This window comes from Ursus arctos, chromosome X, assembly GCF_023065955.2.
Source record: "Ursus arctos isolate Adak ecotype North America chromosome X, UrsArc2.0, whole genome shotgun sequence".
Taxonomy (NCBI): domain Eukaryota; kingdom Metazoa; phylum Chordata; class Mammalia; order Carnivora; family Ursidae; genus Ursus; species Ursus arctos.
Genome location: NC_079873.1, coordinates 5016144 through 5028662, shown reverse-complemented (window position 1 = coordinate 5028662; position 12519 = coordinate 5016144). Strand labels below are relative to the sequence as shown.

General features: G+C 42.9%; 1 long non-coding RNA gene across 1 annotated transcript in view; it reads right to left on the bottom strand.

Annotated features, from left to right (window-relative positions):
• Positions 1–10965: 10965 nt before the first annotated feature.
• Positions 10966–12519, bottom strand: part of LOC130543307 (uncharacterized) — a 95491-nt gene continuing 93937 nt past the window's right edge. The window contains exon 8 of the long non-coding RNA XR_008958559.1: positions 10966–12013. This is a non-coding gene — a long non-coding RNA (uncharacterized LOC130543307). The remainder of the gene's footprint in view (positions 12014–12519) is intronic.

Below are 12519 nucleotides of genomic sequence, written 5' to 3'. Positions count from 1 at the left end.
GTCTCACGGCTCGATCCCATGACCCAGAGACCACAAGCCCAAACCAAGAGTTGGACGCTCAACTGATTGAGCCACCCAGGCGTCCCTATTTATATTTTTTAAATAGAATATACAGAAAGAACGCTTAGGCTGTCAAGCCATAAATATTCAATGAGCAGCAGCCAAATGCCCAGCTACCTCCTCCTGCACGAATTCTGAGTGTTTTTAGAAAGTTTGCATCTGGTGGCTAATCTTACTTTGAAAGTTGTGTATATGTTTTTATTTATTTATTTTAAGGTCACATTTTTTTTTTAAGATTTTATTTATTTATGTGACAGACAGCCAGCGAGAGAGGGAGCACAGCAGGGGAGTGGGAGAGGAAGAAGCAGGCTCCCAGCGGAGGAGCCCGATGTGGGACTTGATCCCGGAACGCTGGGATCACGCCCTGAGCGAAAGGCAGACACTTAACGACTGCGCTACCCAGGCGCCCCTAAGGTCACATGTTTTAATTCAAAATGGGAACATAGCTACGTTAAAAAAAAAACAAAAAAAAACAAAAGAAGTCTTCATTACTCATATCCCTACATTAGGAATATTACTTGTTATATTTTTGGTATATATTTGTTTTTTTGTTTGATACACACACACTAAACTACATTTTTTAAGATAAAGAATAGATCTGGTTCGTAGTTTCTATACAGTATATATTCTTCTACAACTTTCTTTTATTTTTTTTAGCATCGAGTAGCGTATCACAGAAATCATTCCCTTGAATTCACTCATTACTTTTAAGTTGCCTTGTCTTAGGACCCTGAAATTCAAATGGTCATTTCCTACGTTTGCTCACTTAGATTCCCTCTGATCTTTGTGCATGAATCTTTGCACAACACACATACTTACACTGGGAAAAACCCCTGTGGGTACAATTGCTGGCTCAAAGGGAACACAAAGTTAAAATTCCAAAAGCTCCTGGGGAAACTGCCCTACAAAAAAGGCTGTACCAAGATGAAGTCTCTCAAAAGATTCTGAGAACATTTTTCTCCCCACCATCACTAACAATGGATAGTATCGGTCTTTTCCAATTTCATTGACCAGGTAGGCAAAAATAAACAGGAAATAGGCCTTGTTTTAACTTAGAGATCATAATATTATTCAGTTGGGTTGATTTTATCACAGTAAAGATCAATTTTGTCCATGTTCAGAAAATCATGCGTTACACTATTTTCACTATTCGAATTCCTTGTTAATATATTCCTTTGTGGTAGTAGTGAATCTGATGGTGATGGTGGTACGGTACTGTCCTACTAGTCCTCTTCATATTTCCATTGAGGGGTAAGCCACTGCTCAGTGGTTTAAAGGGTATGGAAAATGGGGAAAGACTTGAAGTATCGCCTTCTTATTCCTTCATTTACATCTATCCAAGAGACAAGTGTCCTCCAAGGGCGTCTGTGGGTGGATGGCCTCGTTTGGCAATGCCTCTCTATGAACCTTTCTCAGCCTTAAACAAAGCTTTCCCTCAACTCCTACTTCCAAATTCAGGCACGGAGGCCACCTCTGGTTTTCTTTTCTTTCATGAGAGACGTAAAGAAGCCCGTGATTTGTAATCCATCCAGCTTGGTAGGTCTGTTGGAACGTGCTCTGCTGGCCCTGATGTTTCCGAAGCTGGACTCTAAAGTTTGTATAGGGGGAGAAGATTCTTCAGTGCTAATTCACTCTCAAATACACATGACATCCAACGGTTTGGAATATGGGTCTTTCTGCAGATCTCCACGTAAGTTCTTCTGTCTGAGCTTAAGTAATTAAGAGAGTAGGAGATACATGTGGACTGAAACCCTTGCTCCTCAGAATACGTGAGCCAAACAGTTGGTACACTTGTACATGATTAATGTGATTTGTGAAATTCTGCTTTATTGAATTTCTTTGCTCATACCAAATGGTGTCCAGCTGGAGGGAAGTCTGTACATTGCTTCACAGATCATGTATAATAAATAAGCTAAAATTACAAGCCCAATGTGATGTTTGAATTAATATTTCTAATTTGAGATGTATTTCTAAAACGGAGAGTAAAGAACAATTTTTATACAACAAAGAAAAAAGAATTGTCCAGAATTTCCCAAATTTTTATAAAATTTGCAGATAAACACTTGGTAAGCACATTACATTTCCACGTAAGCAGATGTTTCATATGGAACATCTCAGTAAGTTTGCTGTGCGTCCTGCATAGCACTAAAACATAATTCCCAATGAGAGCAGTGTCCGTATGTTAGACTTACACACATTAACACAGTCGACATCCATTCAAGTGTTAACATTACAATCAACGTAACAATTTGATATTTGTTTAGGGTTCTTCTAAAATTAACTACTCATAGAGAAAATGATGAATGGAATTAGAAAGCAATGCTATACCCAAGAAAACAATAAATTCATTTCTCTGGTCATTTAAATCTTACTGTAAACGTAGGTAGGACCTGAAGAGGAGGCAATGCCGACAAGAGATGTTCACGAAACATTCTCTTAAGCACTCACTCATTCACTATTCACTGAGGAAAGGCCAGCATAGCAGTGCAACCCCAGGAACAATATCGAAGCAAGTATGTGCTTTTTGGATGCAAAATTTAAGACCTTCTGTGAAAATGGTTAGAGGGACCAAAGTGACAAGTAAATATCATTGAAGTTTCAGATAATTACAATTTCTCATCAAAATAAACCAGCGTCTTGCCTTCAGAGCACATTAATGGCACTAACTTAGGAGTCAAGGGAATTCTACAATGGACGGCCGTTTGCCATCTCTTGCTCATGAAATCTGTTTCAAGATTCTCCATCCCTGTGGCTTTAAGTTAATGCTTAAACGTGCACATCCTTTATGGTGAATGATGCTCATTCGGAGGGATATAATGTTTTGTTTTTTTCTGGAGCCAGATGTTCCTTGTCTTTCAGAGTTTATGACTTACAGTTGTTAAGCGTTGTCTGCTAGTCCCCACTACCATCCTAGAAGAACAGAGTTCTGTGGGTGCTTTAAGTGCAGACTTTTTTTTTTTTTTTTACACTTTCATCCTGCAGTCCCAATTTGCTTAGCTCTGCTCATGCCAGTTCTGTGCTGAAACACACGTTCTGGGTTCCTCTTATTTGGGTCTGAGCGTTCTTCTTTCTCACAGAGAGGAAGACTGTTCTAACAACTGGATTTGCTTTCCCTAAGCCTAGGATACCTCTCCCAAGGTCTATTGTGAAAGTCCACTTCTGTACGGGCTTCTCTTTTATCCCTTATGCCCCTTTTTATGATTCTTCAGCATCTGGATTGGTTGCCTCTTAATGAGGTTAATGACTCATTAGCCCTGGTAGGGATGGCATTCATTTGTATTGAGATTCTCCTCATGGCTAAAAGAGACATACGTGCATTAATCCTACATATTAGAATGATTAAAAAGAAAAAAAAAATTAAGACTAAGGATGGATTACCCTATGGCAGATATGCAGTGTGCACCATATGGTAGGATGAGAAGCGGGTACCCAAATGGTGATACACAGCTCTAGGACTCAAGATGATTACTACATTGAGAAGAGTCCTTGAATACATGTTGACATGTAGAAGTAGTATGGAAGATTAATTTTTACAGATTTATTTATGTATTTTGAGAGAAAGAGTGGGGGAGTGGGGAGGAGGGGCAGTGGGGAGACACTTTCAAGCAGACTCCCGGCTGAGTGAGGCCTGATGCAGGGCTCAATCCCACAACCCCTGAGATCATGACCTCAGCTGAAACCAAAAGTCAGATGCTTAACCAACTGAGCTATGTGGGTGTCCCTGAAAGATTTCTTTTTTTAAGTATTTATTGAAGTAATCTCTACACCCAACTTAGAGCTCAAACTCACGACTGTGAGATCGAGAGTCCCAGGCTCCTCTGACAGAGCCAGCCAGGAGCACCTGGAAGATTTTGTTTTAAGGTGTGGGAAAGGAGAGTGGGGAAAGCGTTCATGCATTGGGAAGGATGGTTTAAGGGATGCTTTGTGGAGTAGCATGGCTGGTGAAGGCGTGCGGAAGATCACTCTGGGAGAAGAAAGAGCGTGTACACAGATATCTGGAAGCTGGGAGCATGCTAATATGACATTCATTCATCAGAAGCATCTTCTAAAGGCAGGATGGTAAATACTGGGAGATAAAACTGCAGCACATTCTGGCGACAAAGCTGTGTTGGCCCACCTGAGCAATGTGCAGGGACTCCTTTAGCGGCCCAAAGACACTGATGATCTCTGAGTGTGGAAGCAGGAAGGCAGCACCGTCTTATTTCAGGAAGATAAACCTCCAGTCACTGAGAACCAGGAAAGACTGAAGTAACCAGTGTGAGAGATAATTATAATTCTGTGAAGGCAGTAGAGGGATCTGGATTAAAATAATGGCAGAGAAAAGAGCAATCGTTGAATTTCCTATTTCATTAATGCTACTTGCGTCCCTCAGATGTCTCCACTCTGACTGAAAATAATTCTTCAAAACTTGGATGAAATAACCTTTTAAAGACGTCTTTTTTTTTTTTTTAAGCATCCATGAATTAGTCTTTATTATTTCATACATTTTTTGGAATGAATATTTTAGGAATACCTTTTTTGCTCAAGTGAGTTATTATATAGTCTTAGAAATTTATTTAAATATCAGTAGTTTTAATTATCAATTAATTAAGGTCAATGTTTTAAAAGACTTGTTCACAGTACTGAAGAGACTCGAGAGAACTGCCAGACTGCTAGTTTCTGGGAGGAGCCACGAGCCAGAGACATCAGGGGGATGTTGGGTCTTGCAAGCCTCTCTGGCTCATAGCACACACTTGGGCTTGGACTTGGGTGGAGCCCTTGCCCTGCACAGGGGGCAGCCGTCCACGGGCAGAGCTGCCCAAGGTCTGGAGTGCCACAGCAGGTGCTCCCGCCTTGAAGCGGGAGCCTCACATAAATGCAAACCAGAACAAAATCAGCAGAACCCCACCACAACCTCAGCACCACACAGAGGGTGGCCTTGGCTCTGAGAAGAGGACAAGAGGAAGAAAATGGTGAACAACAAGACCTCACACAAGTGCGGTCTAGACGAGATGGGTCTGCACTGGCATGAATCCAGTGAGGGAACTGTAGCCCAGCTGAGAGCTGTGGGACATGGGATTGGTATTTGGGTTGTGTGCCCTGGAGCTGGTGGAACTCTGGGGGTGGGGGAGATTCCAAAGGCCTGGTGGAGGGTGCTCAGGAGAAGACCAGACCCCAAGCCATGCTAGAGACGAAGGGTAAGGAGACAGGGTGTATCCAATTCTCCCAGAACTGGCCCCAAGCCCACAGTTCATAGGCAAGGGAATGGAAGGGTCCTTAGGACAAAGCATTCTGGGATGGGGGGAAACCAGGAAGGAAGGGACTTGGTACCTCCCGTTAAGTCCTGGTGGGAGCTCTCAGGGGAGCCAGCAGCAGCAGGGCCATGGGCTTGAGCTGGGTTCCAGGACCCGAAGAGATCCCCGATGCCAGCTACGTGACAAGAGGGGGGCAGCAGGAAAACCCATAGGCACCTGTGATTCCACCATAGAGGACAGAGCGGCAGCCTAATCCTTGGAGAGGCCGAGCTCATGAGCCAGATGAGAGGAACAGAAGTTCACAAGTGAACCCACAGACAGTAGTGTTGGAAAGCCCTGGTGGAAAGAGGGGGATAGAGCAAGAATTAAATTGAGACAGCAAGGGGAAGCTCTCAGTCGAGCTGTTTAGCAGTGAAATATGGTGGCGAAAAGTTGTCTTGAGGGGATATGTTAGGAAAAACTGGTCACAAAATGCACCTGAATATGTTAATGGTCAAAGAAGATGGACAATAACTTAAATTTGTGGAAAGCTTCCCTAATAGGACATTCCAGCTGGAAATAATTCTTAGTAAGTGGCATTCCGTAAGAGCTACAGCTCATTGTGTGCTGTCTGTTCCGGGAACTGGCACACTGAAGGGCACAGGCAGATGAAGCATGCCATGTTCTAGGGAATTCTGTCTGAAGAGTTCTGGGAAGGGCTCTTTACACTCAGAACATTATGGAATTCACAAAAGAATTACAAGAGATGAGTTAGCACATATGTTGGATTTTCAAGTGTGCAGTCTATCCTTTTAATTGTAGCATGAGATCCATGAATGATGTAAGACTTTTACATAACTCCCCACTATGTTCTTTCCTTCTTACTCCCTCGTCTCCTTCCTTCCTACTTTGTGTTCATCCTTTCCTCCTTCTCCTTCCTTCTTTTCTTCCTTCCTCCTTCCACCTGTTCCTTCTTTGCATTCATCCTTTCTCTTTCCTCCCTCTCCCTCCTTCCTTCCTTCCTTCCTTCCTTCCTTCCTTCCTTCCTTCCTTCCTTCCTCCTTCCCTCCATTCCATCCAGTACAACACAACCCAGTCATTCTCGAGTCCCAACATCAGCAGAAGGCACATATCGTCTCTGACCCCCACAGTGAGATGGAAGGGAGATGGAGGCCTAGCCAGTGGGGCCTGGAGTGTGCCTAGTAGCCACTGTGGGCCCAGGCATTTCTCACTTGGTGGCCCCACTACAAGCTCAGCTGGTGAAGTCCTCAGAGGAAATAAGCATGCTTCCCCGCAAACGAGATACCTGAGTCTGAGAACACGCTGTCATCAGCCCTGACAACCCTCCATCGCAGCAGGACCCTCGGCCCTCAAGTCTGCGGTGTAAGCTGTGGCCCCCGAGAAGGCTGAATGCCTACCCCCATGCCTACATCCCAGTGATGGGCAAGTTCTCTTTGCTCGTAGGGGTCCCCAACAACAGCTGCCTACTTTGTATGGCTTCCCCAAGTTGCATGCGGTTCCCAGATCTGCCAGCCCTGTCATCCACAGTTTCTTGAATCAACACAACAGATTTTGGACATTGGGAGCAATTTGCTTCCGGCCTTTGAGTCTTGCGTGTGTGGAGCCGCAGATGGAGCTCAGCACTCACCTCCCCACAGCCTGAGTAGCTCCTGGAGTAACACCACGTTCTTCATTCGCCTCCGTCCCCGACTCTCCAGCTTGGGTGGGTAACCTGTCTGTCCTGAAGCTCCTCTCCTTGTTCCAATCCGTCTTGAAGCCCATGAGCTTGTTCGCCATCAGTTCCTTCCCTAAGGTCTGGACACATCACCTTACTCCCCAGAACATCCCGCTGAAACGTAAGCAAAGTCAAACAACCAGTTCAATGGTATGAACGGCCTATTCCTTTTCAATCAGCAAAGTGTCTTCACATTTTGTATAATTCTTCCGTTTATAAATACAAAGCAATCACAGTATCGAATATATTTCTTATTCATTTCTCTACAACCTTGCACACAATGCCTATTAGTTGAGTTTCTAACCCAATTAATAGAGAGGAGAATGGGAAAGAGTAGAAGATTAATATTCCTTGTAAAATTCACTACTCCAAGGTCAGTAAAATTCCATTTAATACAAAGCTTAAGAACTCAAATAGATTTAAATATATTATTAATGAAATCACATCTTCTTTTATTCACTCAATAAAGCATGAGCAGATTTATTTTTATTATATTTCGATTCATTTATTCAAGAAGTATTTTTTAAAAACGCTAGGCTCTGAGGATACCAAGCTACATGGACATGATTCCTGTTCTCACAGAGCTTACATTTCCTGGGATGTGAGGGTAGGAAGATTTCAGACGATATATATATATAGGAAAACAGATTTCCCCAACAGCAGAATTATAAGAAACAAGTTCATCTCTAACACAGTGGTTCTCAACATGGACAATGTCTGGGTCATTTCTGGAGTGACAGCTGGAGGGGACCACTACTGCATCTCGTGGGTGGAGACCAGAGGTGCTGTTCAATGTCCTTCGATGCAGAGGACGCCCCCATGTCAGCGAAGTATCCAGACGCGAATGCTGGTCGGGCTGCGGTCCGAAACCGTGCTCTGATGCTACGGTTATAATCATGTGCCTTATATTCTTTTATACTTATCTGCTCTCACTGAGAGGCTTACATAAGACATTTTTACTGCTTTAGAATTCCAATAATATTTTTAAGATTAAAAATTACTGGGGCCCCTGGGTGGCACAGCGGTTAAGCGTCTGCCTTCGGCTCAGGGCGTGATCCCAGCGTTATGGGATCGAGCCCCACATCAGGCTCCTCCGCTAGGAGCCTGCTTCTTCCTCTCCCACTCCCCCTGCTTGTGTTCCCTCTCTCGCTGGCTGTCTCTCTCTGTCAAATAAATAAATAAAAAAAATCTTTAAAAAAAAAATAAAAATTACTATTTGTTTCTAAGAAGAAAGGGCTTATGCCTTTCAGCATTTTTTCCTTAAGTATATGCAATAATCCAATTTCCTTTCACAAAATGCCTTCTTAAGGAAGGAATGTGCCTTTCAAAACCTCACAGCACTGACCAGCACCACCATCCGACTGCAGACTGACCAATGCCAAGACACTGTATTTTTTAGGAAAAGTATGAATCTGAGGAAGAAATGTAATGATTCTGTATGTGTGCCTTTGAAATCAAGAGGAAGTCTTGGAAGATTCCAGGCTCTTGGCTGCGATGGCATCTTAAATCCAATAAAACTGGCATCTCTTGTCCATTCCAGGCTCATCTGTGTCGCCAAAAGAGACAATTATCAGAGCAAGTGGATCAAGAGAAAGGTCGCTTTCTTGACGGTCCTGCCAAACACAAATTCCAGATTCATTGCTCTCTGCAAAACAGAATTAAAAATACTACATCTCAAGCAATGGCAATGGAATTATATTCAGTTTGATTCAGCTGCCAATGAAACTGGGAAACTCACCTAGCGCTCTGGGCAATGCTGTCATCCCTCGGAGGCTCTTCTTGAAGGCCAGACTATGGGGAATCTCTCTGCTCTGCGTGTCTGCCCCCACCGTCCCCAACCTCACCACCGCAGCAGCTGCCGCTATGTCCCCTTTGTCTTCCTTAACTGCCTTCTCTCTTTGGCGGGGTTTCGTTTTTCTTTTCTTTTCTTTTCTTCTTTCTTTCTTTCTTTCTTTCTTTCTTTCTCTTTCTTTCTTTTCTTTCTTTTTCTTTTTCACAGACAAGAGTCTGCACCTAGTGTATGTCTCAAGAAAGCAACTAATTACAGTGCTGTATATTCATAACATTTTTACGTTTCCCTCTATCCTTTTTATATCTTTAATTACATTTAAGCGTTTGAGGAATCCATTATGTCTCGTAATCAAACATCATCTTGCCTTGCTTCTAGTCCTCTTTGAGATCTAGATTTCTAAAATGACTTCTATTTTTGTCTGCTTAACCCCATCCTCTCTGGTTTTCCTGGACGGAGAGCGATGTTTCAGTGGTATGTCTGTGAATTCCTGCACAGTCCAGGGACATGAGTTGCCTGGACAACTGTATTTGTTCTCTGGCAGAAAATATAGGAGAAGACAGTCACAAGAGCCTGGAATTTGTGGACAGACAAAACCGAATTCTCCTCCTCTCTTACCTTCTCATAAATCCCTTAATCTCCTGAACTAAAATGGATCCATCAGATGAATATAGGACTTATTCTGACGTCGTTACGAGGATTACATACATGGGGGATGACGGCAGCTCAACACATATTTGTTTCCTCTCCTGTAAAAATAAGGTGCCCGGGCTCCTCTGCAAAGCAGGAGGACCTACCAGACCAGACCTGGTTTCCTCTTTCCCTGATCCCAAAAAACCTTTGCAGACTTTTTCAATGGAAAATGCCATCTGGACCTCTGGGGGCCAAAACGCTAACCAGCTTCTCCTCTACCGCAGAAATCAATAAGATACACACATCTCACACTTGAACTTACCTTGAGGTAAGAAGGGCAGGGGATTAACTGACCTGGGAACTAGGTTTAAAATTCCTTAAATATAAGAGGATTTGTAACAGACCGGGTTTTGTGGCCTTGCAAACCTCCGAAGCCTTCGTTTGTTTTAAAAAGATACATGTGAAAAAATAAAGAGCTGCATGTGTGTACAGGAAATACAAGGGATTGTCACAAAGAGAAAGCACACTTACGTTCTTGTAAAAAAAAGGAAGCATCTGCAGGTGTCACGTGGGGAGGAACAGGGAGCTAAACTACTTGGAATCCCTCAGGATAAATATACGGAACATTTCTAGGAGTCAAAGTGCGCGCAAACGTTACATAGGTGGAAAGATTCTTACAAAAGCCAGAGAAACTAAAAGCACATTATTTCCCTTAAAAAAAAATTCTTCCAGGTCACAAGTGGAGATACCACATTACCTGTGTATTTGCTTGCATTACATTTAGGTGGGTACTAGCAACACGCGGTGAGAAAATTATACCCGTAGAATCTCCTAGGTTTTCAGTTTCCATCGGTAGCCCCGTATAGTGGTACTGTTCCGTATCACGTCCAACACCGTGTGCGGAAACAGGAGCAGAGAAAACACCAGGACTCCTGTCTGCTGAAGAGAACATTGTTCGGAGAACATTCTCAGCAGCATTGCTACCAGCAAAGACTTTTCCTGTAATGTAAAGGAACAAATCAATAGATGTGTTGTGGTCATTTGTCAAAATTTCAGATCTCAATAATGATATTCCATGATACCATCAAAACAGCATGTTTGGAGCTAAACATGGACGTTGCTAATAATTTAAAATTATATAAATAGTTTGGACAGGAAAGGAGGTCTTAAAACCACAAAACTAGTTACGTATGTATGTACACAGAAAGGGGAGTGTTACAGAGCTCCCCACAAAATAATGAAATCATTGATTAAAGGAGGAAATTCTGGGGCGCCTGGGTGGCTCAGTCATTAAGCGTCTGCCTTCGGCTCGGGGCGTGATCCTGGCGTTCTGGGATCGAGCCCCACATCAGGCTCCTCCGCTGGGAGCCTGCTTCTTCCTCTCCCACTCCCCCTGCTTGTGTTCCCTCTCTCACTGGCTATGTCTCTTTCAAATAAATAAATAAAATCTTTAAAAGAAAAATGTTAAAATGTGACACAAGGACTGTAATAAAATATTCTCAATACCTTTATCCCACAGATTTGTTTCTAGAAATAAATAAAATCTTTAAAGATAAATAAATAAATAAATAAATAAATAAATAAAGGAGGAAATTCAATGATGGTTACAGAAAGTCATTATCAAGAACTCTTCCTGCTAACTTTAGGCATGTGCCCCATTTCATTACGACTAACTAAAAGGAAATAATAAAATAAAAAGCAAAATAATTAAGCTCTTCTCCTTCTGTTTCATTCTAGCTATGGCATGAATGTGAGCCAGCCATGACAATAAAGAATGGGCAGACCTCACACTGTTTCCAATGAAGCTCTAAATCCCTGAGCTTGCAAAACTAAAATAGTGTCACCTTTTGGAAAATGGACTCTGTGAGCTCAGCAAGGCAGGTGTGAAAGAGGTTACAATACAGCGGCATCGTACACAGGCTGACCCCCTCCCAGTGGACCATTTTTTGATATGGCCAACCAACCATCACTGGGTTGCTTCGTGGGCAGAAGTTTATCATTCTGGACAACCAAGAGGCCTTTTTGCTGCTAGGCAAATATTTGAATTGTAAGGGGGCGAATCTATGAAGTGCAAATTAATAAACAATGGAAAGAATGCCAACGTGCAGCTCATCTTAGAGCTCTGCGGTTCACAAGGCCGTGATGGGCTTCACGGATGTCAGCAAGGCGGCAGTCCTTTCTGGACACTCCAGGGCCGAACGTGTTTTCTTGTCTTTTACAGCTTAGGATGGTTGATCACATTCTTTGGCTTGTGGACCCTTTCCCCTTCAAAGCCAAGAGTGACCCAGTGAGTCCCACCACCCCAATGTCACCTCATTCAAATGCTGACTCTGCCCTCCACATTCACATTTAAGGATTCTTATGATTACGTGGGTCCACGTGGACCAGAGCCAGGATAATCCTCTTATTTTAAGGTCCGCTCATTAGCAGGCTTCATTGGCTCTGCGGCTTGAATTCTCCTTTGACATTTCAGGTGACATGGTCACACTTTTGGGAATGACGAGACAGACATCATTGTGGGAAGGGGCATTGTTCTGCCCAGGAGAGCGAGCATCTACTTCCTGTTACGTTACACATCTGAAACTGAAGTACATAGAGTTTATGAGATTGAGATTTAAGGCATAAAATTTAGAATGTACTCCGAAAACCACATCATTCTGTTTTAAATCTATGCTCTTGGGCTCTGTTTATGTATATCGAATTCTGACGTATTTCCAAGGATAATGTTGTTAAATGGAATCTTCTGTGTGCCTTCTGCAGAAACATCCTAAATGTAAAAACATCGAAATCTCATGCATGTTATTTTTAAACCTCAAAGCACATAACTATTAACACTTATTAATTTGCCAAGTAAATACAACAAGACAAGGCATGTCAAGGCACCACAATCTCTAAGGAGAAGCCCATGGCATAGGAATAGGGAAACCACGATCTGAAGTAAGCTTGACACCCAACGCGGGGCTTGAACTCATGACCCCAAGATCAAGAGTTGTGTGCTCTACCCAACGAGCCAGCCAGGCGCCCCCTGGAAACCATGATTTGATGAGACACGTGAAAACACACTGAATAAAAATTAACTACCAATGTCT